The sequence below is a fragment of the Chiroxiphia lanceolata genome, chromosome 25, assembly GCF_009829145.1.
Source record: "Chiroxiphia lanceolata isolate bChiLan1 chromosome 25, bChiLan1.pri, whole genome shotgun sequence".
Classification (NCBI taxonomy): Eukaryota; Metazoa; Chordata; class Aves; order Passeriformes; family Pipridae; genus Chiroxiphia; species Chiroxiphia lanceolata.
In genome coordinates, this window is record NC_045661.1 from 6,467,124 (window position 1) to 6,491,972 (window position 24,849).

The 24,849-nt window shown below is 51.2% G+C and overlaps 1 protein-coding gene and 1 long non-coding RNA gene across 6 annotated transcripts in view; both read right to left on the reverse strand.

The window, feature by feature from the left end:
* The window catches only part of IGFN1 (immunoglobulin like and fibronectin type III domain containing 1), a 35,221-nt gene extending 31,355 nt beyond the window's left edge, over positions 1–3,866 (reverse strand). For all 5 annotated transcript variants that reach the window (XM_032710518.1, XM_032710519.1, XM_032710517.1 and 2 more), the window contains exon 1: positions 3,745–3,866. The gene's annotated coding sequence lies outside the window, so the exon portion shown is untranslated. The remainder of the gene's footprint in view (positions 1–3,744) is intronic.
* A 5,500-nt stretch (positions 3,867–9,366) lies between these two features.
* LOC116798472 lies at positions 9,367–14,638 on the reverse strand. The gene is made up of 3 exons (XR_004360900.1): positions 14,396–14,638; positions 11,726–11,917; positions 9,367–9,667 (listed from the first exon to the last, which is right to left on the reverse strand). It is a non-coding gene; the product is annotated as an uncharacterized LOC116798472 (long non-coding RNA).
* Positions 14,639–24,849: the final 10,211 nt, after the last annotated feature.

The window sequence follows — 24,849 nt, forward strand, 5'->3', positions numbered from 1 at the left end:
CTGCTGTGAGTGATTCCTGCTCTCCCCATGAGCACCAGCCAGGTCATTCCCTCTCCCTGCGCCCTCCCTGCCCTGCTGTGGGTGACTCCTGCACTCCCCACCACCACAGGAGTTCCACGTCTCACTTGGGTGCTGCTGTTTTGGCAGTTCCTCCTGCAAACCCCTGTAAACAGGGTTTTACAATGACCTCTGTCAACCTTTGGGAGATGTTTCAGAACTTGCAAATGAAGGGAACGAGCAGCTTGGGTCAGGGGAAAGACACAAACCGAAAGGAAAGGAAAGGAAGTTGATTCCAGGGCACCCTGCCCTGCCCCGGGCAGAGCTTTGCACAGTGAATGGCTGAGATTTTGAGAGGCTCTTGATCACCCTCTTCTGATGGATTTAATTTGTCCTCCCAGCAAATATCATAATCCTCTATTGCCTCTTGTATCTCCCTTGTCACCTAAACATGTCACCACTCCCGGGGCTGGAATGCCTGGTGCTTACAACGTTCACCAAGCAGGATTACCTGACACCAGCCTGCAGCAGCTTTCACTAAGCTCTATTTATGTTGCACTTACATGCATTCTTTGCTACTCCCAACTTCTTTCCCTCCCCACCAGGCAATGGTGACAAGCATACACACTGAAACATGAACATGGTCCAAACTTTCAGGTCCAAAGCCATCAAGAATCTAATTATTATTTTAAATCACCAAATGTTTCAAGCCAGGCTGTTGTTCTCAGCCCTGTGGGACCGTGGGTATATGTAAACATAGTTCAAACCAACTGAGAAATGGCCACATTCAAATCTAGTTTTGTAAAAAGCCTAAATATTAACAATATTTTTACACAGGCTCCATGTCTGCATCTCCCAGTGCACAACATGCACTGTATGTGCACTATGGATAAACTGCTGAGTTTACAGGGTCTTAAATATTTCAGAAATTCTCTTGGATTAAATAAGCTGCTGTGAGTCCTTAAACTGCTGTGAATTGCTGACTTCTGGAGAATGAGAACGAAGCATGTTAATGCCACACATTGATTGCACAGTTAAAAAAACAGTGCCAGGGCATGCAAGGGAACATTCCTTCAGTGTAATTAATCCAACCACATCACATTTTCTGGTGTCTTGTGTGTGAAATAAGGACCAGAAAATAACACACTGGTTGGCATGGACTCATCCAACCCTGCCCTTCTCACTTTTAAAATTTCTACTCCCCTGTTACATGAATGCCCATGTCTGTGCTTTGACTCCAGTTCAATCCAGAAAAAGAAATCACAAGATTTTTAGAATGAGACAGCAAAAACGGTCACAGTGTCACGTCTTCACTCAGAGGTGCCTGAAACTTTGGTGTCCACATCAGGATGATTTGTTCAATGGAGGCAAGGAAATGCTTCCAAGAGGGAATCCCTCCTCCCCAGGGGAGTGCTGTGGACCAACACTCCCAGCACAACAGGGAGACGCTGGAAGGAGCTCAACACCCTCACTCCTCTGGAAAACACAGCAGTGTTGTGCATCAGCCATGTGCAGGTATCCAAGCCTTGGCCATTCCCCATCCCAGGTGGAATTCCGTGCAGCTGCACAGACACCCCCTCTGGAGATGTGGCAAAGCCAGAGCGAGCCCTTGGCTACTGACAATATCTAATGCACCAAAATAACCCAGCTTGCCCGGTGGGCTGGCAGGGCTGCCCCTCATCCTGTCTGTCCATCAGTCTGGATGAGCCAGAGCAGGAGCCCTGTCCCGGGGAGCCTGACTGGACACCAGTGCTGGGGCCATAAATCAGCCAAGTGGAGAAGAAGAACATTTGGGAGTCACAGGATTTGTAGGTGCTGGTGGTGTCACAAGGAGTTATTTATGGGGTTCAGACGGTGGAATACACAGACAAGATGTGACATAATTGCTGGCAGGGGCTGGTGAGCAAAATTAGCCAAACCTGTGGGGAAGTGCTGGGCAATGGGAGATTCACAGGGAGGTGGGTCCAGAGGCACAGGATGTGCCACAGGCCCTGCACAAGCATGTGGGGGGGACAAAACCATGGACACAGCCTTAAATCAGCATTATTAATAAAGGAATCAGCAACAGATGCAGCATTCTATTGCATAGGAGCACAGAATCATAAAATCAGAGAATCTCCTGAGCTGGAAGAGACCCTAAGGATCATCCAGTCCAAGCTCTGGCCCTGCACAGGACACCCCAACAATCCCACCCTGTCCAAACCCTCCTGGAGCTCTGGCAGCCTTGGGGCTGTGCCCACTGCCCTGGGGAGCCTGTTCAGAGCCTGACCACCCTCTGGGGGAAGAACCTTTTCCTGAGATCCAGCCCAAACCTCCTCTGACCTCCTTTTCTCTATCTCTCTTTGAATTTCTCTTTGAAATTCATAAAAATCAAGGCAGTCCTAACACAGCAAACCTTCTAACCAAAATACCAAACTGTTGTGTGCTTGGTCCCAAATTCCAGCAGTGCTTTACCCCAGAGACCCAGGTACTCACTGAGAAGAAGGATCTCTCACCTAAAATTTCTCTTTTAGCTTTGGGTGGGCTTTCTGTGTTTATTTGTTAACCTGAAGCAATCTTTTGAGCTTGAGTCTCCCCACTGCACATTTCTAAAGGACAATCTCCAAGCCCTTGTTTAGAACCACAGGATTGAAGACCAGCAACTGCAGAAGTGCAGCTTCATGCAAAGTTCTGAGCAGGTCACAGAGGGGGAATGAGCTCCCCAGTGATGAATGGAGGTGTTGTGCAGAGTGAGGAGGAATGCCCAAGGATCAGATTTTGTGTGACTTATCCCCTCAGTAAATCTATACCCCCCCGATCTTCTCCTCTGCCTCGGGGATTACAAATACAACGTAAGTGGTTGCTCCTTCTGCCCCTGGTCCCTGTACACAAACACCAGACACTCTGCCCCTGTTTATTTAGCACAGTGGCACTGAGGCCAAAGGCCAAGAGGCAACACACCCCAGCTGTATTTCCTAAGGGTGAGCAGGACAATGAATTCACCCCCCTTTGGTGAAGCAGGTCAGGCTGTCCCCTCCCATGTCCACAACACCCCCAGAAATTCTTTTGTAACACAGACAGGCACTTTCACAGAGTCAACAGATTAAAAGCAAGTGTCACAGGGTATCTACAACAGAGTCCTACTGCCAGGAAGGAAAAATAACATATCCCTACTTACTGTCCAAAGAAATGATGAGCCCAAGACAAAAACCTTTAGGAACCTCAGTGTACCTGTGCCACGAATGCAGTGTCAGCTCCATGGGACAGGTACAGGAGATCCTCAACAGCCTGTCATCTCCCTTGGGAAACCAGTGGGTGCTACAGGAGCCCAGGGATACAGGACCCCAACCTTACAGGAGATTGACCCTACAGTACCCAACCCTACAGGATCCAACCCAACAGGAGCCCAACCCTACAGGAACCCAACCCTACAGGAACCCAACCCTACAGGACCCAACCCTTTAGGACCCCAATCCTACAGGACCCAACCCTACAGGACTCAACCCTACAGAACTCCAATCCTACAGGACCCCAATGCTACAGGACCCCAACCCTACAGAACCCCAACCTTACAGGACCCCAATCCTACAGAATCCCAACCCTACAGGAGCCCAACCCTACAGGAGCCCACTTCTCCCATAACATTCACAACCATTTTCAGACCTCCTGCGACACAGAGTCCCCCGTGACAGTGAGGGCGGCCCTTCATGGCCCCAGCTCTGCACCAGCCCCACACGAACCTCAGCGGTGACACGACCATCTCGTTACCTTACAGGTTCTGGGATGGTCCTGCTCGAGGTCGCTGCTGTGTCTCCTGGGACCGTGGTGGCTCCGTGTGGTGCCTCAGAGCGCAGAGCTCCTCATCGCTGCCCCGCGGGCCCCTGGTCACAGGTATTTAGAGATCCGCAGGAGACAAGACACGCCCCTCATCAGCCACTTGCAAATGTCACCAAATGGCAACAGAAACAAATTCTTGTCCCTCTCCACCGTCCCAGAAGCTCAGACCGCGCTCAGGAGCTGCTGATACCTCCAGGATGTCCCCACGCTGTGCTGTGGGCACTTGTGGGGGGCTCCTTATAGCCCCACACTGCCCCGGCCCCAGGGGAGGTGCCGTGGAACCCGGAGCCTTTGGCACGGCATGGCCACGGCACGGGGCCAGCCCGGCCAGACGCGACCATCAGTCAGGGCAAGGCTGGAGCTCCAAAGGCAAGACCTTGTGCCTCAAAAAAGGACAAACATTAGTGCAGATCCAAGGAAGGACGAGCTGCACACGCAGTTCTGTGGGACACGCCACCAGAGGGGCTCTCAGAGGCCACGAGTTCTCAGGAGATCCCATAATCCCTCAGCAGAGAAGTAAACCCAGTGGATTACAGCATTTGTGTTTGGGCCAACCATGCCTGGGCTTGGCCTTCACCAGTAGAGCCTCTCAGTTTGTGCTGTTCCAAGAGGTCTGAAAGAAATCCAGTTGCTCCTGGAGGATCTTCGTTGCTGCAGCCCAAAGACACCTCAATGTGCTGTTTTGGCTTCCAACACAGCCACAGCCTGATCCCTTTCCTGAGAGCAGCCACTTCTTCCACCAGTGGAAGGTTCCCCACCCAGGGTAGGGGGATTGGAACCAGATGGTCTTTAAGGTCCCTTCCAACCCAAACCATCCTGTGATTCCCACAGACAGGTTTACTCTGGAAGTGTGAGTGCAGCACATTGTGCCCCCAAATCTCTTGCTACCAGTCTGCCTTTGCCTCTGCCTCTGCCTCTGCCTTCCTTCCTCTCCTCAGGAAGCTCCCCTGGAAGCAAAGGGACCTCTGTTTGGTTCCTGATGATCAAGTGGTGGCCAGCCTTGGGCTGAAGGCTCTCTTCTCCCAGCAGCACCACATGCTGGGAGCAAAACCTGCTCGGTCTGAAGTCTACTTTCGTTCACTTCTGGCTGAGAGCATCCAACCATTGTTTTTAATTTGGATTGTGTGAATGTATTCATATTAAATCCTCGTGCTCAGCTCAGGGAGGAAGGGCTGGCTCCAGAGTAATATTTTTACTGTGGTGGCCATGGTTCACATGATGTCTGGGCTGGCAGAATCAGAACAAGGTTTTCCTCTGGTTTTCTACCAGGAGGTAATAATTCTAAAATCTGAGGTTAGCGTGGAAGGGAACATACAGAAAAACCTTGGTCCTACAGCTAAGACTCATGTTAGATGGGATGAAGACAGAATAACCTCAGAGAGCACCATTTCCACTGGTCTTAGAAAAAAGATTCTCAACCAGGTCTCAAAAACTTCTCCCTTGCTGGGCTGAGAACCATCATTTCAATCCACAATTTAAAAGATAAATGTGAAAATGAAATTCTAGGGTAATTTTCTTCATTCCTTCTTTCTTTTTGACTGTTATTGCTGGTGACAGTGTTTCTACCTTCCCAGTTCCTAAGCAAACCATGTCAATTTTAGCCCACACCTGGGCTGAGATCATTCAATCCTACATCCCCTGGGACATTTGCAGTGATACAGAAGTAAAAGCAATTCCAAACAATCTGAAAGTTGATGAGCCAAGAAAATCGGACAACAAGGATTTGGAAAATCCGGACTGCTGCTGGAAAATCCTCTCAGCAGCAGACACTGTTTTCCAGCAGTGTCCTAGTGGGATTCCCAAGGGGAGCATCCTCCTCCCCCTGCTCTGGCCGATGACCATCCCAAGGGGGCCTCCTTAGGCTTTGGTCTTACTGGTCCAGGACAGCAGTTTGTTGCTTTGTTGACTGTTTGCTGTAGCCTTAAAATTAATAAAACCAGTTGCTAGACAAGTCCCTAAAGACTCCTCATGAAGACCATGGGAACGCTCCCAGAGGAAACATTTCTTGGCTTCCACTGAAACCTGAATTCAGCTTTCATCAACTGCAGCAAGAGCAGAGTTATCCCAAAGGGCCTGAGCCATCCAGAGCCACAGGGATTCCTTCTGTTCCTCTTCTCCCTTTCCAGTCATTTGTTCCCCACAGAAAAGTGCCAATGGTTTTTAGTCTCCAATGGCATTTAGGTGTTGGGTTCTGAATAACTGAGGAATTCCTAATAAGACAGATGGTTGGGTCTAACGAGTACCAGGAGAGCCACCACTCTGCTTGTTCCACTGCAGCCATGAGCCTGATCGGGCTTTGCCTTATTTCCAGAGCTGGTTTTACAGTTTTCTTGGGGGGGGGAGGAATGGAGACCTCTCCATAGACGGGCAGATAACTCAAAACCATCTGCGGCCGAGCAAACTCCTCCAAGAGCCTGACCTTCTTCCATTTCACAGCTTGGTTTCCACCCGCCCACCCAAAGCCCTGTTAACCCCTGTGTGCCAGTGGAGGAACAATCTCTGTGTGCCAGTGGAGGAACAATCTCTGTGTGCCAGTGGAGGAACAATCTCTGTGTGCCAGTGGAGGAGCCACTGGGAACCTGCAGGATGTCCCAGCAAGGCCTGGCACATTCAGCAGTGTTCACTGCTTTCACTGCAGAGGGGCCACATTTTTCCCTGGAAGAAAGTCTGTTCCCCTAAGGAAAGGCAGTGAGGAAGTGGCAAGAGGTGACAGCTGCAGGACAGTTATTTCAGGACTGAATTTAAGAGTCTGATTTAACTGGAAACAAGACTCTTCTAATCTTCTGTTTTCCCTTCCTTGGTACACCAGCACAAAGTCCTCCCCCTACAACTGGCACAGCCCTTCCTGCAGATGTTGGCACCCACCACATGGCTCAGACAGAGCAGGAACCGAAGAAACCAAGGTAGGTTCAAAAAACTGGCTGGATTTTCCATTTCGTAAACAAATGATCAAGTTCAAAGACTGGTCTCGTATGTGAGTCACTTGGCCAAGCCACAGCACTCCCCTGCAGCGTGGGGTGTCCAGGCAGGCACTGCACTGGGGGTCAAGGGGATGTCAGAGAGGTTTTGGAGCAGAAATATTCAGAGATGTAATGGGTGAAGATGTGCAGAGCTTGGCGTTTCAAGTCTACCTTGATGTAACAGCAATGAGCATCCCACAAACATCAGGCAAGGAAACCCCAAAACCTGTAGTCATTTAAAGAGAGACTTGGGCATGGAAAACGGATTAAAGGTCCAAATTCAGTGAAGATTACCAAGTACCTGAAGCTCTACAAGCACTCACCATCCTATCCCGAGTCAAGGGAGTCTGGCAGGGCTGATCACGCTGGTCTTGTGCAAGCAAAGGGACATTTTTTGTCCACGGGCCAGGGGGTGACACAGCAGCGCTTTGGTTTGACCAGGAGGATGCCCTGCACCAGGAATAGTCCCACAATGCATATGGGTGCCACAGTGAGTCTTCTGAACTCATAATATTTGAATTTAAATGAAGGTGAGGTACTAAGTCTGGAGAACATGCTGCTCCCTTCAGTGGGAGAGAGCCAAGCTCAGCCCAGTCCCTCAGCAGCACATCACCCACATTGGACTCTCCAGGAGAAATTTAAGGGACCCACTGAGTCTCCAAGCCTTGGTTATTCCCCCCCACACCCACCCAAATGTCAGTGTGCCCCTTTGCCAGCAGTGAGCTGAGGTCTGTCAGCCCTGCCCACACAGAGCCAGGACTGGACCCACTGCAGCTCCCGCTGAGCTGCAACTCAACAAGAGGAGACTGGAACTGGGGATCCAAGAGGCAGCAGTGCTCTGCCTTCACACTGCGGGTCAGCTCCCTCCTTCCCAGAGCACACAGAATTCCTGCTCTTCCCTTGTCCAGGACCAGTCCAAGGTTTGCACCTGTGACTGACTGGAGGGGTTTGGCAGCACGATCCAGGATCGAGATGGAGCCTGGCTGCCTATAAACCCAACATTCCTGCTTTCCCTGGGGATAGCTGCTCCCAGGACTATCCTTGCATGTTCCAACACCTGGGCTGGCCAGTGCTGGAATTTACTTGCCCTTTTCCACATGGAAAAAACAAGATAGCGGGCAACACATGTTTAATATAAACTCACCGAAGATGTGATTAAACATCAACATGTGACCAGACACATCATCCCCCTCAGGACTTTCCACCCAGACACTGAAGAAAAGCACATTTTAACCCACTCAGAGAGCAAGACATGTCTGTGCCCCTTCCATTTGACCCCACATGGCCACTGGACTTTGCCAAATGCCCTTCTCCAGCTAAAATTAACTGTGTGTGTTGGAACCACTTTGCATGTGCCACCTCTTGGTCAGGCAGAGGGTTAATAAAGCTCAGTGCCTGCAGTAAATAAAAAAAATAATAGAACTTGTGCTATTCAGATGCCACCAGGGATTGAAGTTATGAGGCAGTTTCTCAGTTCCCCTCCCTGCTTCGAACCAGACACAACAACCCCCCCAGTTCTGGTTTGTTTATTTATTTGCTGCCCCAACCTGCCAGTGGCAACAGATGAAAAAAGCCCTGTCCTTGCCTGACGAGCTATTTTAACATTTCATTCCCTGTGTGGGGAAGTTTGACACTGAAATAAATGGTAAGAAATTCTCCCTGGAGCCCCGAGAGGCCCCAGCATGTGCCACCTTCCCACCTCCTGTGTGGGACGCCGGAATTAATTCCAGCACTGTCCCGGTAGTACCCTCCTGACCTGTGCCTGCACAGTTAATGCACCAGAGGACTCCCATTTCTGGGAATGCTGTCCCATTCCTGATGAAGGTTGTTAGCTGTCAAACTCTCTCTTCATCCAGCACGAAAATATCAAAATGAAATAGGCGTAATCCAGAGTCAGAAAATTATGCTGGCATCCAGCAGAGAAATAACCAAAATCACAGAATCATAGAATCCTGGAATGGTTTGGGTTGGAAAGGACCTTAAAGCTCATTTAGTTCCACTTCCTACCATGGGTAGAGACACCTTCCACCTGACCGGGTTCTCAAAGTCCCATCCAGAAAAATGGAAATATAGAGAAAAAGCAAATACAGAAAAAAAATTTAAATATAGAAAAAAAGGAAATATAGGAAAAAAATCAAAAGAGAGGGCATCGCTCTCCTTTTCACCCTGTCCCTCCACAGAGCCTGTCTCCCCTCAGGGTCTGTCCCTCCACCTTTTCTGCCTCGTGAAGGTGATCACAAGGAGCTCAAACCCACCTGGGCTCACGGCAAACACAGCCCCTTTTTGGAGCAGGTCTCAACACTCACCTGCCCGTGCCACCCGATGTCTGTGCACTCACCTGCCCGTGCCACCCGATGTCTGTGCCACCCGACGTCCCCTCCTGCCGCGGGCGCTGGGGCAGCCGCAGCTCAGCCGGTCCCTGCGCAGGCAGAGCTCGGTGGGGCAGTGCTGGGTCCCCGGAGCCTCCTCAGCTGCTCCCTCCTCTCGCCTTCTCCGCGTCCCTTCTCTCCAATGTCCCTTCTCTCCAATGTCCCTCCTCTCCCTGTCCCTTCCCTCCCGGGGGCTGTCTGGCCCTGCCCTGGCCGGTGTCGCCTGTCACAGGGCTGTTAGCCCGCCAGACATCCAGAGGATCTGGTTTTTTATGGGAACCCGGAGCACCTGCCTCCTATTTGTTATTATTTTAGTCCATACCAGTGATGGTGCTGGACAAACTTGAGATGAACAAAATTCTTCAGCATTTCACAGGTCAGTCAGAGTGGAGCTTTTTCTGTGGATTGTGTTTCCTCTTCACAGTGAGTCATTACAAACTTTGATGCAGCTGAAGGGCTCTGGGTGGTTTAAAGGAAACTGGAGTTCAACAGGTTTAAAACCAGCCTGGAGAACAAGTAGGGTCCCTGATGGATAAGATAAATTGAATTTCAGATAAAAGTAGGTGACCAAGTACATTTAAAGACGAGGCTTCTCCACATACTTTCCTTTTTCAAAATAACTCTTTGAGTATGAAAAGGGATGGACAGAGCACTTCACAGCACCAGCTCACAGTGTTAATGTGAATTTATTAGCACAGAGAGGCACGAGCCTGCACTCCTGTTACACGGCTGAGAGCAGCCTCTGTCACCTACAGTCCTTTGGAATAAAAGGTGTGCAAGGTTCTAACAGGGGACTAGGAACCATTGGGTCAGGCTGGAAATCGAGATCAGACACCTCCAGACTTGGTTGGTTTGTCAGTAAAGCCTCTCTCTGCTGGGAGACATTTATCCAGAGTCACCTGGAGCTGATGGAGGGAAATCTTGAGGGAAACGAGACAAAGTCCCAAAATCAAAGCCCCAGGGCAGGGGATGAAAAGGTTACAGACACAGTTCCCTCAGCTGGCAGAGAGCAGTGGGCACCCATGGAGCACCCAGAGCTCTCCTTGCTCCCACCCCTCCCCAGGTCTGCAGACTGCAGACATTCCTGGTGTTTCCTGGCCTGTGTTCCTCCCCTCAGGGACGGTCCCAGCTCGGGGCAGGATGGCAGCCACACTCTGCCATTTCAAAGGCAAGCCCAGGCAACACTGTGAGTTAGATGTGAGCACATCAGGGGTTCTACAAAGCAGATCAGGATAAAGCTCAGCCTTATCTATCTTGTCCTCTCCAAGGAAGCAAAAGTGCCTGTGGGAGAGGCTGGACATGAAGCTCTCCAAGCACTGGAAGGTGGGCAAACCCTGCAGCCCCAGGGATGTGACCTGGCCTGGAATCACAGCACCCAGTCCAGCCTCATCCAACAGGACAGGCCAGAACCTAAAGCAAACATCATTTCTAAAGGTTTGGCTTCTAAGCAGTTGAAAGTAAATCCCCACACACCAGGCAAGGGGCCTGTTGCCCCCCTGCATAAAACTACCTCTGGTGCCCCATGCCTTGGAAAGCAACTAATGGCATGAAGGTACAACAAAGGTAGGAAGAGGAACCGGTGGGAGGAGAGCAGGTTTGCCTGTACTTTTAATGTACTGTCCAAATGGGAATATCATTCCCTAGCTGTCACTTTAGATTAACCAGAGTTTGAGTTTGGATTCTCGGTGCCTTGACATCACAGAGGCCAATTGAGATGTGCTGAGGATTTCCTACCTTGCCCCTCAGTAGCTGAACATCCTCCCTGTCACAGAGAGAGCTTGAGCTGCCACACAACCTGCTGAGCTTGTGCTGTGACAGATTCAAGCTAAAAAGTGCAGGTGACACATCCAAAGAATCACATTTACACATCTTTGAGCACATTTACAGTCACCAAACCACAGAAGGTCTGCAGAAGAGAAAACCCATCTTCTGCCTCAAAAAGCAGAGAGGTACTGACAACTCAGGAGATGCTGAAATCAGTCTGATAGACTTGAAAATATGTGCCAGTTACCAGACCTCAGCGACCCAAAGGGCAGCCTTATGTAATGTGCTTTACTTAGCAATCCTCTGACATAGGCCTTCCCAATAAACCAGCTCAAGGATTTGTAAGGCTGGGTATTCCCTTCCCTTTGACAGCCTCATAAAGATTATTTCCTATCAGCCATGTGAGAGACTCTGCTGGAAACCCACCAAACACTGCATCTGAGCTGACCTGAGGATGTCAGAGTCCAATTCTAATTTCATCCCAAATTAGCAGGTGGTTATTGGTTGTCTCAAAATGGCATTTGTCAGGAATGAAAATTCTTTGCCAAAATAAGCCATTCAGCATTATTTATGACACAGGCAGATTTTGTTACTCTCCCTCAGGGTATTATCCTAAAACACTGACAGCTCAGCCAGCCCTGGCCCTCTCCCCTTTCACGTTTGTAACTCAGCCATTAAATTGTCTTTTGGGGGTTGTACTGAGGGCATGAAACCTTCTCACTTCTACATCAAATGAGGATAAAACACAGAAATGACCCATTTTAAGCCTGAGAACCCTGAACCTTTGCTGTGACAAAGGCAAATCCCCTCTGTGCTCACCTCAGCCTCTGTGCTCGAGCAGTGTGGGGTCCCAGGGAGGTGGATGTGGACACCAGGGAGTTGTCCTTGTTGTCCCACCCCAGCCAGCCCTCAGACTGCAGGCAGGAGTGTCCAAACTCAGCACACAGCCCTGCTTCACACCAGCTGGGCTCCCACACCAAACCAGGAGGCAGCTGCTGGAACAGCATCTCTCTGAGGGCACAAAGACAGATTTTGGTCACCTCTGCCATCTCTCCAGGAACCGTCCAGCGTGATACAGCCTTTGGGCATCTGAGTTGTACAATTCCTGCTGCCTCCAAAGGCCACAGAGCTGCAGGAAGCACTGGAAGGCTTGGCTGTGGTGGGGCTGACCCTGTACAGCCCCAACCCTCCTGCCCCACAGCCAGGAGCTCAGTGTTCACCCCAGACATAGGGGAAAGGTGGGACTGAAATACAGAAACTCTACTGGGTAAGGTGCTGGGGATCCCCTCTGTTCACCCCAGACATGGGGGGAAAGGTGGGACTGAAATACAGAAACTCTGCCAGGTGAAGTGCTGGGGATCCTCCCATTCCCCACTCCCCCCAGGGAGTGAAGCCAAACTCCCCTCTCGTTGTCCTGCAGCCTCTGCCACAGGGCTGGGAGCCCCTGGGAGGGGAAGAACACGAGCTCCTGCAGCACCCAAAAGCACTGGGGGCCTTACGGGGCGTTCAGCGACACCACAAACTGAGGGTCGTTGTCACCAGAGCTGCTTTTTCACCTCCTGTTCGGCCCTGTCCCCTCCCCTCAGCCACACCCAGCACAGCAACAACTCCACCCTCAGCACAGCAGGGGCACCTGGGAATGCCCCAGGAATTCAATCCCAGAAAAAACGGGATGGGCCAATACCTGAGCAGCAGGGTTAACAACACTGGGAAAACCAGACGGGGAAAACCACACTGGGAAAACCAAAGTGGGAAAACCAAAGTGGGATAACCAGACTGTAGTGGTTTAGACCTTGTTTTCCCCAGAGGCTAAGAAAGTGGTAGCCTCCAAGGGGTGGAAAGTTTTGAAATTCTGTCCAGTAGGCGCTCCTGCAAAAATGTAAACATATCACAACCAGACCGGAAGAGAAGAGTGGTAGTTTTAGGTTAGAAGAAGCAGCCATGTTGTGAAAGACCACGAGGAAGGGGGCTCGGAGCCCTTTGGGGCCTCTGGGCCCCCCCCAGCCCCAGCTGGGGGCTACAGAGACTTGGAACAGTGTTAAGCTGGGCTATGTGTCTGTAGCTGTGAGCTGGAGGATGTTTTCCATCGTGAGTGAGCAGAGACAGAGCAGAAGCGGCGGCAGCATCCAGAGGTTATGGCTAAAAGCCAACTGATAAGACCTGAACCAGCGAAGCAGCAGAAACAGCATGCAGCCAAGGAAGACTCAGAGTTGCTCAAACCGAGGTAGAGAACCGGCAGCAGAGAACAGAACTAAGTTTCTACAGAGAGAAAGCTTGGGGGTAAGAACTGCAAAACTCCCCTAAACTTCCTTGGAGATCCCTCCAAAAATGGAGGGGGTGGACTCTTACTGATTAGAAGTCCTAAATGGGTAAAGGAGCTAAGAAGCTCGGTCGTCCTGAGAGCTCAGCCAGGACGGTGTGGGAGGTTGGCCTTGGGGGCCCTCCCTTGCTGCAAGCTACAAAGAAGCTCGCAGCCTGAGACAGGGCACAGAGGCCCTGCAAGGAGCTTGAATCTCCTGGAGATACCAGACGTCACGAAGACCACCTGCGTCTTCGTGATATGACGTGGTGAAGCGACCTTTGTCTGGGGTTACGAAGCCCACAGAAGACCCCTTTGCCTGCGTCAAGGGGCTGAGAGGAGCTTGGAGGCCTCCCTTGTGAGTGCTGGCAGAGATCCAGCCATCAGCTGCTGCATGAGAAAAGGACAGATGACTGCTGCCTTAGAGACATTGCTGCTGTGAAGAAGGGATCTGTCCTTCTTTCCCTCCTGGACTTTTGTTTGGAGGGGAGGGGGGGGGGTCTGAAACATTGTGAATGCTGTGTGTCGTGGTGGAGATAGTTGTAGTCGTGTGTATAATGTATTATGATATTTATTTGTACAGTCATTGTAATATATTCCCTTTCCCCCACTTTGAGTCTGGTTGTGTTTTGTCTGGAAAAACCCATCTCACATTGGGTTGAGATGTGGGAGGGGGATGGAGCTAGGGAATTAGATTTTGGGCTATCTCAAACCATGACACCAGACTGAGAAAACCAAAGTGGGATAACCAAAGTGGGATAACCAAACTGGGAAAACCACACTGGGATAATCAAACTGGGACAATCAAACTGGGATAATCAAACTGGAATAACCAAGCTGGGAGAACGAAACTGGGAAAATCAAACTGGGAGAACTAGACTGGGAAAACCAAACTGGGAGAACCAAACTGGAAAAACTAAACTGGGAAAATCAAACTGAGAGAACCAGACTGGGAAAACCAAACTGGGATAATCAAATTGGGACAATCAAACTGGGATAATCAAACTGGAATAACCAAGCTGGGAGAACGAAACTGGGAAAACCAAACTGGGAAAACCAAACTGGGAAAGCCAAATTGGGAGAACCAGACTGGGAAAACCAAAGTGGGAAACCCAAACTGGGATAATCAAACTGGGAGAACCAGACTGAGAAAACCAAACTGGGAAAACCAAAATAGGTTTGTGATTCACCTTTTCCAGTGTCCTTCCAGTGGAACCAGTAGATGCCAGAGGAGGTGCAGTGGAGCTCACCTGACCCAGCCCCACAGAGGGAGAGGAGCTGCCCTCGTGTGCTCCGGGGGTAACCCGACCTCCCGCCCCAGCAGGGACAGGCCAGATGACACCCAGCCAGGCTGCCCTGGGCCCTGGCCCAAAGCAGGTCTGATATCACCCCGTCCCCCTGGCTTGGCTGGCAGCTGCACGGTCCCTGATGGCCTTGTGAGGGTTTTTACCACATCAGGGTGGCAGCTGAGCGTTGTACCCCCTGAACATCCCGTGGCAGCCGCGTGTGACGAGTTCTCCCGTGTGACTGTGGCCCAGGGTGGGCAGTGCTGGTGCTCACTGCCGGTCACAGGGCCAGGCCAGGCAGCCCAGCAGGGAAAAGCCTGTAAGAACTGGATGCTGGGGAGCAGGAAGAGCTGGGTTCTTCCCTGGGGGAAGGGACTGGGTGCACCGATGTGGGTGAGCAAAGGGGGGACAGCAACAGGCCCCATCAACAGCCCCATGGTCATCAAAGGCAAGGGAAAAGTCAGGTCCAAGGTGAACCTGGGGAATCCAAACAACAATTCAGGTACACCTGGATACAGGGGCAGCTGCAGCAAAGCACAGGAAGGAGGTGAAGGCCCAGCCCTGAGCTCAAGCAGAGTCCCTGTGCCACAGGCAGAGGTGTGGGAAAGTTGCTCAGGGCAGTTAAAGCCTGTTACTGCCCTCAGAGCACTGTCTCCGGACTTCAGGAGAACACTTCTGTGACACATCAGCTCACCCAAGTCTTGTACCAACGAGGACTCTCTTCAAATTGAGCTCCTTTCCCTCTCACCCTGCCTGCCCTAAACCTTCCAGCTCCAGTGATGGTTCTGCTCCCCTGCTGCTCTCCAGGTCCAGATGGTCTCTCCATCCCCTCTGGATGTCTGATGGTCTCTCCATCCCCTCTGGATGTCTGTGCTCTCAGGAACACTCCTCTATCCATGTGCTGTCCCTGTCCATGGCTCCAGGGAATGGCCAGAGCAGAGCCATGGGAAGAGTCGGGCAGCAGGAAGGGAGGGCTCTGAGCAAGGGAGGGCAGACAGTTGAGCACAGAGGGATTCACCTCCCTCTCCTCTCACTCCCCAGCAGGGGACAGGAAAAATTGCACCATTTCATGAATGTGCCATTTGAAACTAAAGAGGAAAGCCCATTTTTGCTGGGACTTTCTGTTCTGAGATGTTCTGAGACATCTCTCCACCTTCTCTCAGTCTCTGGGATGAATCCCTGTGATCCCACTGTCTTAACCTTCCAAAAATACTGCAAGACTTTTCACAAGGAATTTTATTTGGTTTCTGTGCCATTTCCTTCCTTGAGCTTATGTAGTAGATCCATCAATGCTCCCTTTCACAACAGTCTTCATCCAGGTTCATCCCTGCAGGTGCAACTGCTGCCTTGCTCTTCACACTAACATTGAACTTCTAAAAGCATCACAGGTAGTAATTCTTTTTAGGACCAATGAGGAAGATCTCAGAAATCTTTGCCAGAGTAGTTCCTTGCTGTGCTGTGAAGCTGAACTAGCTGTGAACCCAGCCATGGGGGTCTCCTTTTGCCAGTTATTTCTCTGATGAGACAAGCCCAGAACTGGAGATGCCCAGGCACCAAAGGTGAGGGTCAGACTTCCACGTGGCCTGGTCCGGGCAGGGAAAGATGATGGAGTCACTGTCAGTACTTCAAGGCCCCTGAAGATGCAGAACTTCATTTTTCAAGTCATCTCAGTTCAAAGCATCCAGTCCTAACAGGTACTAAGTACCCAGAGCTTTCCCTGATGCCACTGGAATCCCCTGGATGCACATCTCCCAGTGCCTGCGTGCTGGGAAGACCACTGGGACACATCTTGGCCCCAATGCATGTGAGTCTGAGTGAATGAAAACCTTTTGTTTTAATAGAAAATCACCTTCCTCTCTTTTAATGGCTCACGCTGATTTTTGTCACCTCGTTGCAACATTATTCCCCACGGCACAGCTGAGTTTGGAACTGCCTGGGAAAGGCAGAGCCTCTGAACAGGAGCTGGATGATGATCCCAGTTTACAGCTGGTCTCTGGCAGTGCCCAGGAGCTGGTTTTTCTGTCTTGTTTTGGTGACACACAGTCACACCCTCTCTGGATTTCCACCCCCAAGCACATTCTGCTGCTCTTGGCTGGGCAGACAGGCCGGCTCCGGGTGGAAGGTGGAGGGACATAGTGAGCAGGTCACTTTTCAAGGGAGATGGATGGAGGGATGACGGATGGATGATGGATCATGGAAAGGAGCAGGATAATGTCAGGGGTGCTGGTACGTCACAGCCAGGCTGGGAGAAGGGAGGAAGGCAGGAGTGGGTGCCACAGATGGATCCTGTGTCAGGGCCGTGATGGATGAGGCAGGACCGTGTTCTGGGAAGGGCAGACAGTGCCAGTGCCAGGAGCTGAGCAGGAGGAAACCAGACCCATGCAGAGGCCCTGGTTAACCCTGCGTTTAGACAGACCTGCTCTGCTGCTCGGGGGGAAGCCGAAGGGCAAGCAAATTGCTCGTAGTTTGGTCATTTGCAGAGTCCAGCATGTCCTTGCCAATCTCTTTGAGTGACAGACTCAGAGAGCCTGGGGTGGTTCAGAGCTGTGACCATGATAGTGAATGGGTCATCCTCTCATTCATGTGCTCCTCAGCTTCATTCAGCTTATTTTTCAGGCATATCTCATTTTACACTCCCCACTCGCTCTTCTCTCTGCACCCGCTGAGTGTGTCCAGTTTGAAGGGGTTGGAACCAGAGTGAAGGTTTCTCCCCCCACAGTGACTGTGAGGAGGCTGAGCTGTCTGGGCAGCCCATGGTGGAGAGAAGGGGAAACCTCCCATGTTTATCACCTGAAATGTCTGACCTGTGCTCCTCAGTACCCCTCTGGACTCCCTCTGGCTCCTCCAGGCCAGTGACAGTTTCCCAGTCCTCGCTGGTAGAAGGAATGCACCAGTGAGATGCTCCCTTGGCCATCCTTCCCGCTCCTTCCATGGCAATATTGAAGAACTTGGATCCCACTCCAAAGTGGCAGCAGCAGCAAAGTGGGAGCTGCTGATGCAGGAGGGTCAATCCAGCACAGAGAACGCTCCCATCAGCCCAGGGAGGGACAGAGAAAAACTCTAAAGAGCTCCAAAAAGCAGGGAGCAACCAAATAAACCATTGACTGCTGCTGCTCACCTTCTGCAAGCATATGAAGACAAAATTTCTGGGGTTTGTGCACATGTTCATCTTTCAAAGCTCAATTTAAGTTCTCTGTCCCATATATCTACACTAAAAACCCAGCTTTCTCTTCCTGCTGTAGTATTTTCCCCTCTATCCATCATCTTCTAAGCAGCTATCTCATGTTCCAGGTGCTTCTCTTGTCCCCGTTCTCTTTCTTTATTTATCCTGCTGGACAATTTGTCTCTCCTTTGTAGCTTCTGGACATACACCTCATTGATGAGGACATTGAGATCTGCAGTTCTTCTTCTCCGGAAGGGTTTTGGCCTCCTTCCTGACTCTCTAGGTATGCCTGCAAAAATAGAACCTGTGCATGGCTGACTGATGAGCACATCCCTGAGAAATAAACTTCCCTAAAGAACAAGCCACAGCCGTCTGCGGCAGAAGCCAAGACACCCTGGCCTTGCCACATGCCACAAAGGTCACCAGACCCAAAGTGCCACCTCAGACAGGACAGAATGCCAGAAGCAAAGGGCATATAAATCTAATGACTGTCAGCTTAACTATGTCAGCTGATTTCTGAGCTCAACCAGAGGGTGAAAGGAGAAGGATGGCTCCAGGTTCACTTTACACAGCTCAATGAATCGAAGCCTCTTTGGAAGTGGGTAGAGCAGCTCCTCAAACGTTGCACTCAGGAACTGTTCATCAACACTCAGCTCTGTGGAGTATCAGACCAACCATCCATGGATCCCAGAGCGGGTCAGAAGGTGGCAAGAAAGCTGGGAGTCTCCACAGAGCAGATGAGGCCTTTAGGATTTATTTCTCTGCTGTATTTATTCAAAAGGGTTGTTATTTGCCACATCACAGTGCCCTGAGCATTGTTTCCAGAGGTGCAAGGTCACAGTGCTCAGACAAGGCTCAGGCACAAGTCACAGAATCGTGGACTCACAGAGTCCTTTAGGTTGGAAAAGCCCTCTGAGATCACTGAGTCCAACCATTAACTGCCATGTTCACCATTAATCCACATCCCCAAGTGCCACATCCATGGGTTTTTGGAACCCTTCCAGGGACGAGGACTCCACCACTGCCCTGGGCAGCCTGGTCAGTCCTGGAGAACCTGACAGTGCCCTGGCAGTTGACATGGAGCTGCAGCCGGGTCACTGATGGTCACCGAGCCACAGAGGGGGCACTGAAGGGAGGCTCTGCAGGTCCCCAGACCCTTCTCCCATCAGGGCAGCCCTGTCTGGAACAGCAGCTGGGAGCAGCCAAGGCTTTTCCACTGAGTCCTATCAACCACCCCACACTCCCTTAAGGATGCAGGTTCCCCCTCTCTGATGACTTCTCCCAGGCCTGCACCAGCTTCCTGGAGAAGCCTTTTCCTAGTGCCCAACCTGAACCTCCTGAGATGGAACTTGTGGCCGTTGCCTGTTGTGATTTGGCAGCACCGAGAAGTGTTTGTCCCTGTCCCTTCTGTGACCACCCCTCACTCTGCTGGCCACACACCTCCCAGTTCAGCTTTATGATGAGCACACAGAGCTGGTTCATCTCCAACCTGGCATCCACCAGAACCGCTGTGTCCTTTCCAGGCAGGTGGAATATCATGCTGATTCTGATTGTTAAAGATGATCATGAAGCTTCTGTGTACAGTTACCAGGACAAAAGTGAAGGAACGTGCTTTCTTTAAAGATGTGGAAATGGATAAAGGACTAAAAGGAGGTAACAAACATGAACAGAGCAGAGACCAAGGTGAAGGTGGAGTGACAGTGTTGTCAGCATGGCATGACCTGAGGAAGGGTAAACACTGCCGAAAGAATTCCTGAGTCAAAAGTCATCTTGACAAACCATCTCCCATGAGGCAGCTTTGAATTTGAAGCTTCCAAACCTCAGCATGTCAGAGTCAGGGATTTAGGATTCCTGGTAACATTCCTCTTCTAATGGTTTTGCTTACCAGAAAGTCTGTCATTAAGGCTGTGTGAGGAATTGCTGCCATGCTGCAGTCTGATATCAGCTGTCATTAATAGTTGGGCAGACCTGGCTTATGAAAGGAGCACATTGGATGTGCTCAGAGGGGATACACGCTGTCTCCACCTGCCTTCAGGGAGGAAGACAGGTGGGTGATGGAGTTGGTTTGACCTTGCACAGGTGGCATGAAAAGGCCCCTCCTGCCAGGGCCACCGGGGCCCTTTGCTGCTCTTGGGGGCCTGGCTCTGACCCCCAAGGTTTTGTCACGGTGCAGAGTCAGTTTGGAGGGTAAGACTGTTCCATCCCTGCATTGGGGCAGGTTTTCATCTACTTGGTCTTCAAAATCTCTTGATTTCCTTCCATCTTGATGTTCCATAACTTCCTGAGGCTTCAGTCTGAGCCAGACCCCAGTGAAGACCCTCACAAATGAGAGACCCAGGCGTGGGGACCTCCCCACCAAACACAGATGGAAACAAAATACTGGGGTTTTTTCTTCTGTTACCTTAATTTCATGGTGTACTCCCTTCACAGCTTCACTCCTGCAGGTTCTGTCGGGTCTCTTGTCCTGAGCAGCTTGAGAAAGGATGTTTGACTGGGCTTTATGTCTTTTCCAACCCGCTCTGTTTGCAAAGCCAGGTTAAGTGATTAAGTAAGAACTGATAAATATCAGCCCAGGTAGGACAGAACAAATTCCTTAAAATGAACAGTGAACAAATGTAGACCAAAAAAAGATGAATGGGTTCTCTCTGCAGCGTTGAGAGGGTGAGAATGCATGAAGCCTCTGTTTTAAATAATAATAATGGCAAATTAAACCAAAGCTGCCTGGGAACAGAGGACACACAAATGGGAATTACCATGGAAGCAGTGGAAGGAAAACTCTATCTGCAGTTCCAGCACAGGCTGCTGAGTATTGCCAGGGAAATACCAGTGCCAGCTTTTGATCTCAGTTTTTGAGGCCTCCACCAGAATCTGGGGGACACTGCTCTTTGTTCACGTTCAAGAACAACCTGCTCAAGCAGGAAGATGGGTGGAGATGGCACCATGGGCTGCTCAGGGAGTGGAGGGCAAGCTGTATTAAAACAGAGTGAGGAAGGTTTGTTTGTTCATTCCAACAAAAGAGAGATGGGTGAAAAAAACTATTAAATACCATAGAAAGGTAAATGCCAAGAGAAGGGATGAAGTGGCAGGATGGCGAAGGAAATAACTGTCCATAAAGGGAATACCAGAAGATTTTTAACACTCAGATCTGGCCAGAAGAGTGTCCTAGTTAGAATAATAAGGCAGAGGGTCTGACAGAATTCCCATGGATTTATTTTATAATGGAAATGTGGTGTCACAGTTTCTGCCACTCAAATTCAGAGGCCTTTGCTAAGGTCAGGAACGACGTCTGAGAGGACAAATGGCCAGGGGACACTGAGCTCAGAAACTCTTGGCTGCAGCAAATGTCAGTTGGGAGTGACTTGCTCTGCAGTTATTTTGGCAATTTGTTGTCTGAATGGCCCTTGGACATTCTCTCTCAATTGCCAAACAGGGGTGAACTTTGTGCCCAGCACAACAGGGCACCCCTGGCCCAGCCCAGGAGCAGCAATGGAGGGAGCTGTGGGACCTCACTGGAGAGAACCAGGCAGCGTCACCCCAGCTTTGCACACCACCAGCATCCCTGCAGCCCCTTAGAATGGGAGGTCCCAGTTCTTACCTGCTGCAAGACCTCCACATCCTTTAGGTAGAAACCACAGATTGGTGTTTCATCCAAACAGAAACACCACTTTGGTGTGTTTGTCTGTTCTCTGTCAGCCACACTGGTGATTCTTCCATCCATTCACAGAATCACAGAATATTCTGAGTTGGAAGGGATCCACAAGGACCATACAGTCCAACTCTCAGCCCTGCACAGGCCCATCCCCAGTGCCCCAGAGGATCATCCAAACCCTCCTGGAGCTCTGGCAGCCTTGGGGCTGTGCCCACTGCCCTGGGGAGCCTGGGCAGTGCCCAACCAGCCTCTGGGGGAGGAACCTTTTCCTGAGATCCAACCTGAGCCTGCCCTGGCACAGCTCCAGCCATTCCCTGGCTGCTGTCCCTGGTCCCCCCAGAGCAGAGCTCAGTCCCTGCCCCTCCTCTGCCCCTGCCCAGGCACTTGGAACTGCAGTGAGGTTCCAAGTCTCCTCTTCTCCAGCTGAACACACCAAGAGCCCTCAGTGTCCTCCCACAGCTTCAAATTAAGGCCCTTCTCCACCTTCACTGCCTCCTTTGGACACTCTCTAAGAGCTGAATATCTCTCTGATTTGCGTGTAGGTACCTGTGCACCTCTCCCTGGCAGGGTTTCCCTGGGACCTGCTGGGTGCTTTGGGGCCTGAGAATCCCCACAGTTGCCTTGGGGTTCACAGCTGTGCTGCCTTGGGATGGAGAATGTGGAAAGCTGTGCCCCAGGTAGTGTCCCTTCCTCCCTCAGCCCCTGGCTGACAATCGGGCTGCCAGCAGAGCTCCTGCCCCCCCGCCCTGTGCTCACTGCAGACTATAAATTACCCACGGCCACTTTTAACACCTCACTACAGTTATGCCCAAAAAGCTTCCAGTCCCAGTGGCTCTGGAAGTGGTCAGAGCATCTGCCTGTCCAAACAGGTGTTGATAATAAGGAAATACCCCCCTCGGTGAGAGGAATTTTAGAAGCTGTGAGGAGAGGTTGCAGGGGCAGCGTGAAGGCAGCTCTGTACACCCTCTGACACCCCCGGGCACGTGGCTCCAAGGACAGGAGCTCTCCCTGCAAACAGATCCCTGGCAGAGCCTGTGCCAAACACAACTGCTACAACACAGCCCTTGTGCTGTGCCTTTTGGTTAGGAATGTTCTGCTGGACCAGGAATTCCCAGGCTGTCCCCTGAGGAGGTGGAAAGCACAGAACTATTGCATGGTTTAACTGGAGAAATGAGCATTCCTGAGGCAACCACTGGAAAAATCTTTCTCCAGACTTTAGGACAAAACATACAAGACCCGACACAGCTGCCCTACAGTCCACAGTCCCTTTCAGAGCTGCAGAGAGCATGCAGAGGCTCTCAGTCATTTCTCGGTGTTTGGTGAGATGCACTGAGTAATTTGGTTGTGAACCAAAGACATCTCAGTGCCACCACACAGAAAAGAAATCCACTGTGGGAACAAGCAAAACCAAATAAAAGTCTCTTCATACTCATAAATGAGTGTTTCCTCACACTCCATCATCCCCCAGAAGTGAAGAATTGCCTGGCTTTGATGGATTTGGATGAAGTGGGAGAAGGGGTCACAGTGCCCTGCCAACAGCTCTGTCAGCAGCCCCAACCCCAGCTTCAGGGCTTGGCTGCTTGTGTTGGCTCCTCGTGAGTACAGGGGCTGAGTCCCCAGCACACACATTCCAAAAGAAACCATCCAGCAGAGCGTCTGCTCCAGCCCATGCCAGAACCCACCTCCCTTTCACACTGGTTGTTCTCTGTGTGCTGTGCCCTGCAGGAAGGTGAGCTGGCCAAGAGCTGTTTAGATTGAACATTAGGAAAAATTTCTTCACCGAAAGGTTGTCAGGCACTGGCACAGGCTGCCCAGGGCAGTGGGGGAGTCACCATCCCCGGAAGTGTCCAAAAAACACGTGGCTATGCTGTTTAGGGACGTGGGTTCCCTGTGGCTTTGGCAGTGCTGGGTAAATGGTTGAAATCAATGATCTGGGAGGTCTTTTCAGCCTAAATGATTCCATGATTCTGTATTTTGTGGTCAGGGCTGCTGGGTAGCACAGGAGCTTCAGCCTAACCTCTGCTAGTCCTGAGATGCCCCTCCTGCTCCAGGCTTTTTGTCTCCACTGCCACAGCCAAGATCACCTGTTTGCAGTGGTGTAGGACAGTGTAACCCCATGTTAAAGCTAAGGATTCACCTCTAGAGGAAGAACTGGAGCTGGGAAGCTGTGATCCCATCACAGCCTCCCAGAACATGCCATGGAAACAGGTCTGTGTTACTCTGCCCTACAGTCTGTGTGGGAAATGTCTCCCCTGGACCATCAATTACAACACACAATCAGCTCCACTGAGCACAGTCCTGGCAAACGGCCCTTCCTCCCACTTCTCCCTCATTAGGCTGCTCCTCCCCTGCTTGGTCTTTAATTAGCTTGTCATCAGCAACTTGGCCTGGGTTGAACACCTCGCATTGTCCCAAATGAAAACATGTAAGACAGATGGGACACCAACAGCAGCAGGAGAGGAGGGCGAGGAGACATGCAAGGCAATCAATATGTGTCTGACTGCAGGGACAGCTTTGCCAGGGGCAGCAGTAAGAGCTCAGCTGGCTTGGACAAACTGGGGGTGTTCAGACTGTAGGTTGGCTGAGACAAACAACCTCGTTACAGCAAATCCAATGTAGGTCCAACAGCAGGGAGAGATAAAACACAGCAAAACCAGTCGCCTTGAGGAAAGCAGCTGTTTATTGTGCCATTGAGGAGCCCAGCCATGGTCAACCGGCCCATTTAGCTTGGAGCAGTTTCCCAAGGAAGCATTGCCAGCCCCCGACTCCCTGGTTTTCCCTCATTCAGAAGCCAACATTTGGCCTCAAATCACCTTTTCCCTGCGTTCTGCAGCGGGCTGTATTCCCTGTGTGCCACCCACGGAGCTCAGCAGATGCTCCGTGGAGCCAGTGCAAAACACTGAGCCAGCACACGGAAGGAGGGAGAGCAGCAAACATGCTGGACGGGGAGGGCAGCCCATCAAACTGGCACCTGTTGTCAGGCAGAAGCCAAGGCTTGTGTCAGCCTGCTGCAAATGTTTTCCCTTCGACCCCCGTGACCTTTTCCATCACACTTCGTGAGGCAGACTGCTCCCATTAAGTGCCACTTGATCCTCTGCTAATGCAGCAGTTATGAAATGCCCACAGCTCTTGTCACTAGGATAAACACCTCTGCAGCGGGAGAAGGGGCACAGACTCGCTCTGCCCTCTGCTCCCTCACCTCCCTTTCCTGTTTGCCCAGCACCACTGTCACAGCCTCTGGGTTGGAGCAGGAAAGCTGAGCCTGGCTGAAGCTCTGACCTCTGCTCAGGCTCAGCTGCCAGTGCCTGAACGAGCACATGGAGAGGGGCTGGTTTTCTGGTCAGAGAAACCTTCCACTGCAAGGGAGGGGTTCAGGGTGAAGCACTGGCTGTGCTCCCCTCACCACTGAGCATCACAGGGGCTCCATCAGCTCTGACCAAGACAGGTCCTGCTGCAGCCACCCCTGCAGCCTTGTTGTGCTCAGGAAAAAAGGTCTCAAGCTGTGCCAGGGGAGGGTCAGCTTGGACAACAGGAGGAATTTCTTCC